The 7,204-nt window shown below is 37.8% G+C and overlaps 1 pseudogene; it reads right to left on the minus strand.

The window, feature by feature from the left end:
- Positions 1 to 6,355: 6,355 nt before the first annotated feature.
- LOC148506667 (5S ribosomal RNA) lies at positions 6,356 to 6,475 on the minus strand (annotated as a pseudogene).
- Between the last annotated feature and the right edge of the window lie 729 nt (positions 6,476 to 7,204).

Below are 7,204 nucleotides of genomic sequence, written 5' to 3' on the forward strand. Positions count from 1 at the left end.
GCCAGCAGAGGTCAATGCTAGGAGGACTGGAGGCACCAGCGTAGGTCAGTGCTGGGATATCTGGAACTATCATTGGAGGTCATTGCTTGGAAGTCTGAAGGCCGGTATATGCTCCTTGCCAGAAGAATGCAGCTGGAAAAAGGAATCCTGTAGATTTTGCTTGAAGCAGCTGAGCCTTTTAGATCTTGAAGTCTAGATCCGGGTGTCCAGGGTGAGTTGGCCAAAGCCACAGCCTAGATTGGTGCAGAGACTTTAATAGAGCAAGCAGGTTATGGTGCCCAGATGAGCAGTTCTGAGGTGTGATCAGGGGAACCAGAAACCATAAAGGTCAGCAGGAGAATGGAGTGAGAAATGTCGATTAGGGACAAAGGTTTATCTAGCCAAAGAAAAACTAAAATAAATAAAACAGCTTATGTGATATTGAACCAATAATGGTAGATTCCAAGTAAGGAAGATGTGCATGGTTCCCAACGTTTTTCTTCCTGTCAAGACTGTATTTTGCATATTACATTATTGGCCCGCTTTTATCTTTTACATATCTATTCATTTGAATGAGAGAGGCTGCTTCAAAATCTGACAGTTACTTACTGAAGATCAAGATACACAGATAACCATAACTTCAATATCTCTTTAGTAATATATAAATTTATTTTATACAATTTTGAATTTACTGTGATAGTCTTTTTTAACCAGGATTGCCTTGTAGACAACATTAGTCGTTCTTCCTTTTGATGTCAACATGAAAAGATTTAGGGGAGAATTTACGAAGCAGCGGCTTTTTGTACACCGCTGCTTCCCGGCGGGTTGCGAGTACATACTTAAAATGGCACCGGGAGTCAGCATAAAGCATATATATATATATATATATTTATATATAAGTATATATAAGTATATACAGTATATTTACCCTGACTCCGGGTGCCGTTTTAAATATGTACCTGCTTCATAAATTCTCCCCTTAGTTTTGACGTGACACGGAAAAGGGCCACATAAAGTTGTCCATGAGCAAAACAGTCTCATCCATGTTAAGTCCCTGCGCTTTATTTATTGTCATACCAAAAACACGCTCTTACTGAGAATTGGACTCGTTTGAAATGAAAGAATCACTTTGAAATAGGAATGGTAAAAAAGGGAAAAATGTTAATTTTGTATCAGTAAACAGGGCTTACATAAATTTTTCTGGACAAACCAGATAATATGTATCAATCTCTACATGGTATAAAATAAAGTCATCGTTGTGATATATCTTTAACGGTTTAGGCAGCGAAAACCAAGAAAGCGCTTGGATGTCCATTTGTACAGATGGGCCTAGCTAATCTGTTACTTCATACGCCATGTAGCGCGTCCTGCATCTCGTGCCATACGGCACGCCTTAAGTCGCGCCATTCAGGATTGATCGCAATGGAACGTACCGTGGCACTGGAAAAAGTCATAGAGTGCAATACAACTTTTTGTCCACCAGGTGTTGCTTTTCCTAACCTACACTGCGCATGTGTCAGATATCCAATTCATTATCTGTATCACCGCCCGATGATTGGCTGACAGAACCTGTGATTCGGTACACTATAGTACAGCATTTTTGTCATGAAATCAGAGATGTAGAAGAATGTGTAATAAAGTTTTAAATCATTACAGCATGTGTGTGAGTCCTGTACTTTAAAAAACATATATATTTTCTTTATACAGTATTTGTAGCTCAGCCTCCAGTTACTGTCCGGACATAAACAACAGTACAGTATGTACAGTATTGTACGAGATTCTGAAACAGGCTGGGATTTTTAGTCTCACTGAAATTGGGCACTGCAGTATCAACCCCACGCAACTACTGTATACAGTGTAAAACATTGACTTGCTTCACTAAAATAGTCACTGCTTGGCTCCCTTTTGTCATACATTAATGTTTCATACACCTTACCCTTCCTCGGCACATGCTCTATAGAATAGTGAAACTACAGTACATCAACTCTGTTTAGTACTTCTCAAGATTAGCCCGAACAAACAAACACCTACTAGGGACTGTTCTTTCATTAACTTGCTTCCCTAAAATCGTCACTGTTTGGCTCCCTTTTGTCATACATTAATGTTTCATTCACCTAAACCTTCCTCGACAAATTCTCTTTAGAATAGTGCAAACTGCATTAAAATCTGTCCAGTGGTTCTTGATATTAGCCCGAACTAACAGACAGATGCCTAACAGGGACTTTATTTTATATTATGTGTACAAGATTCACTTGCACCCAGCACCAAATGAATCTATAATACTACCCCCAGTTGATGCCTTTTCTCATTATATGCATGTATGTGTATGTGTATATATATATAATTATATATGTATGTATATATAGGATGGCTTTTATTATATGGATTGTGCACACTGAATGTGAATTTGAATAAATCTGGTACAAAGGTGAAGGTCGCTGTCTGAAGTCTGTTATATGTGTTATAAATCAGCCACCATAATGGAGATTGTTAGTATGGGTATTAAGAACAGCTGCTATATAACTCGTTAGACTCAGACAGGGATCTTTAACCTTTAATTTATGCTATTATATATAAATGTATGTTTTTATATTGTATAAAATGTTATTATTATGATGGTTATATATGTGTATGATAATTTGTATATGACTACAGTGTGAATTCAATGTGAATCATGCATGTTATTACCAGTCAATAAGGTAACAATGAATTACATGGGTATTTAAACTGATGTCGGGCGAAGAGAACCACACCTCCTGATGAAGTCATTGAGTGACAAAACATGTTGATGTGCGGCTTGTGATGTGGACGCTGTAACGAGATCTGCTTGTGTCCAGAGGCAGCATTACTCGTGGACGAGGTCTCATTCCTGGAGCTGCTGTTATCTGCATAGAGACTGGGTGACCATTGAAATTTCATGCTTGCTGTTTTAAACTTTAAATGTATGTGGATATTTACACAAGTAAAGGGTGTGTTTTACCTTATTACTGAGTGCGCTCTCCTGTATCTATATATATATATATATATATATATATATAATTTTGCTTTTGTTCTTTAAGGCATTATAGTACATGTAGTGCAGCTATGGGGGCAATTTTTGAATGATAAACAATAGCCTATTTTCATCATGCATGAAATTCAATAAAATATACATTGATGATCTTTTTTTTGATGAGGCAGGACAGTATTGCACAATGTGAACGCTGTATTGCTCTTTTTCATAAAATAATTTTGATTTGAAGTTTATTTCCATATATTAAAAAAATAATATTTACATTTGATATTACAGTCAATTCAATGTGATCTTTACTGAAAATGTCCTGAAAACAGTACATACTATGCTATGTACTGTTTTCTATCTTGAAGATTCACGTTACAGTCCAATGTCACAGTGTAGATGAAATAAAATAAACTGTTTATATTTGCTCTAGTAACCTTTGGAGCTCCTACCTATCTCATGTAGCTAATCTATAGAATGGAGGAATGATACTTATAGTACCAATCTAAACATTAAAAATAACAATGGACCAATTAAAGAATATATGGGATTCAAAAATTAAATAAAATAAATCAATAAAAAGATAATCAGTAAAACATATACTGTAAGTAGACTTGGATATAAAAATAATCTGGTAAAAACAATTTATTTAGATAATAATAAATACAACATGTACATTTAAAACTCCAATGTCCTTCACAATGTCTTGGCATAGTATGCCATGTACAATTTTCCAGTTTTATAACATGGATATGTACAATACAATGTAATTCATCATAGTGAATGGTATATGCACATATGCTAATAGCCTACTTGACATTGATATTTAGTCATGAGTTAAAAACTCTGCAATCCTGAGATCTGCTATTCCTTTAAAATACAATGAAAATATCTCCTTGATGATACAAGAAACTGTTATCAAGAAGAAAATTTCAACCAGCAAATTGTGGCATGCAAAAAAATATTTAGGGAACGAAACCTATTATTCTAATGCATACACAAAAACACACAAGCACATCATTAATATTCACAGGAATTTCTTACATGGTGATCCCCACCCAACTGAAAAAAACAGCACCTTAAGGAATGTTTGAAAAATAATATACAAAGTCATAGTAATTTGATAGGGTCCAACAGTTTCTTTAAATGGGGACATTGTAACAATATAAACATGATAATATTACATCTACATCATCTGGATATGTAAACAGGTCTACATACAATAAAGAGGGGGAAGGGGGGGGGAAGTAAATGAACCAGTATTTCAGTTATTTACTTGTTAAAATATTTATATATCTTGAAATATATCAGAAGGACAAATAGGATATTTTAAAGAGCACAATAGAAATATGAAACACATAGGCATACATGCACTAACCGGTCATAACCCCTTTTTCAGCAAAAAAGGTGCTATTACCTCTTCTCTAACATGTACTAAAAGACTCACCGTGAAGAAACCAGCTTCTGCAAATAATGCTGTCGCAGCTGCAGCTTCTAAAAACAATGCTGATAGTCTAGGGCAACATGGTTCAAAATAGTTTGGGAACCACTGGCCTAGGGGCATTCCATGGCTCTGCATCTCCCCCCATGCGCTCGATCGGGCAGCCCAGCGGTAAATCTGGCCGGTAAAGTGACTGTGATGACAGTCACTGACAGCCAGGTTGGAATAGGCCTACAGGGCAGGGCTATTGGAGACAAAAAAAATTTCCTATTACAGCCTGGCTGATGGCTGCCACCGGCCTCCCAATACCCACCCACTGAAACTCCCCGCTTGCCCGCCCCACAGGCAGTTTGCACAGTCCAGGATTACTGGGGCCAGCCCCTATTAGCCAGTACTAAGCTTCAGTGGCTGGCCCCTCCCATGAGACAACTCCATTACAGACCAGCACCTCCTCTCCTGGCTCCCACCCTCCTCTCTCTATCCCACTCCTTTCCTCCCAGTGCCCATCTTGTGTGACCAGTCTTCTTCAAATTTCTCTAACCCTCCTTTCTGTGGTCAAGACTGCCCCATAATCGCCAGAAACAGGTAAGTGGTGTGTGGGATGTGTGTGTATGTATGGGTAGGAAAGGGGTTTGGTAAAGGACCAACAACTTCTGCAGTATTCCTTATAACGTGCTTGTTCTTTTTACAGTAAGTATGTGGGGTTTAGTGTATAATGTGCGTGGGTATGTAAATGTGTATATATATATATATATATATATATATATATATATATATATACAGGACAGAAAAAAAGCAGCGGCACTCACAGGACCTCAAAATGTAAGAATCACACCACACTGGGATAGTTCAGTCCAACGTTTCAGTCCAAAGACTTTTATCAAGAACACAGTGAGAACAGTAAAAACATACCTTTATAGAGCCCATGTGTTTGTGTACTGGGAAGCGTGTTCGTCTCTCCTTCCGGGCGCCGAGTGACTGACGTCATCGGCAAGCGACCCGCGAGAAGACGGAAGCGTCCTGACGTCAGGTGTAGAATGCCGACGTCCTGACGCTGTGACCCGGGTAACCAACAGAGGAGGGAGATAGTATAACAGTGAATATACCTGCATGGTGGATAAACATCAAGGCACATAAGTGAAAAATGTGCGTGTATTTGTAGTGTGAATAATGTGATGCTAAGACATCAAAATGTTGTAAATGTGTAGAAAAACAACAAGAAGAAAACCACATGAGGTGAAACATAAATATACAAACAATACATATAGAATATGAAAACAATACATATAAAAAATGGTTAATACTCATGTGCATACTAGAATAAGTGTGGAATGCCTGAGGAAGACTATATAAACAAGGTGAACAACTGACAATATAATGTCAAAACATGAAGGACTCAAATAAAGCTGACGTCCTAGCAACATGTGCCACAAATAAGTTGGAGTTTTAAAATAAAAAATAAAATATAAAAAATAAAGGTGTAGATGGGTGGCCATGAACATAAGATGATATGATGAGAATAAATATCTAAAGCATAAGTGTTATAACAAAAATAATTTTCATGCGGAAATAGAGCAAACATGGTGACCACATAAATAAGTGCAGAAAAAATATATTAAATCTGAAAAAAAAATATAATAAATATATTTGGGGGATCGGCACCAATAATCAAAAGATGCCTATATAATAAAAAAATAGGCTGACCATCTTGACAACCTGTATTGATGCAAACAAGTGCTGAGTAAACCTGTAAAAATATCTGTGAATACATGAGAATCAGAAAAACACGTCAGTTGATGAATAGTGGCCTATTGTCTAATCGGCTATAATGAAAAGAAAAAGGAAAATTAGAAGAGACATGAAATTGATCACGGAACGACTTTGGAAGGAAACCATATGTGGCAGCATAAGTGATCCAATAAATAATCCAATAAATAAGGTTACAACACCTGGTATTCCTAGGTGGTCACCCTCCCTAGTACTAACCAGGTCAAGCGCTGTATCGCTTCCAAGATCAGACGAGATCGGGCACTTTCAGCGATAGTATGGTTGTAAACACTGGAAGTAATGGATGCCATTTCTGCAAACGTCCGTGTTGGCCCAAAGAGGATAGTATAAGAGATAAAGGAATGGCCGATCAGATCAGGCTAAATAACTAAATGGTATCAACTCCACTCATAGGAGGACCATACCGGAGTGTGAAAATCACTCCAACCTGTGAAAAAAATAAATATACTCCTCAAAGGAAGCAAGCAAGAGACAAGTTCTCATTCAATCCACCAGGGGATACTGTGTTCATACGATGTATCCAAAAAGCCTCCAATTGTAGCAGTTGCTTATCCCTATCTCCTCCTCTTCTGGATAGGGGAACATGATCAATAATCTTATACAATAAAGTAGCTAATGGATGACGAAAGTCTCGAAAGTGTCGTGCACAGGTTGATCAACTTCTTTGCCTTCTAAAGCTTGTCGGATGGCCGTCCGATGTTGCGCCATTCTGATCCGGGCTGTGCAGGAAGTCTTCCGTATATATGCCAGACCACAGGGGCAGCGAATGATGTAAATAATATACTTGCTGGTACAAGTGAGCACATGTTTGAGCGGTATGCGTCTCCCCGAATGAGGGTGTACCACATCTGGGCCTGTTTCCATATATCGGCAAGTAGTACATCCAATACATTTGTAACATCCTGCTTTTTTGGTTAAGAAATGAATTTCAGGATGCACTTGATCAGTAGAAACATCATTACGGACTAACCAGTCTTTCAAATTCTTGCCTCTTTGAT

This window comes from Taudactylus pleione, unplaced genomic scaffold (assembly GCF_031769625.1).
Source record: "Taudactylus pleione unplaced genomic scaffold, aTauple2 ptg000398l, whole genome shotgun sequence".
In the NCBI taxonomy this organism is placed as follows: domain Eukaryota; kingdom Metazoa; phylum Chordata; class Amphibia; order Anura; family Myobatrachidae; genus Taudactylus; species Taudactylus pleione.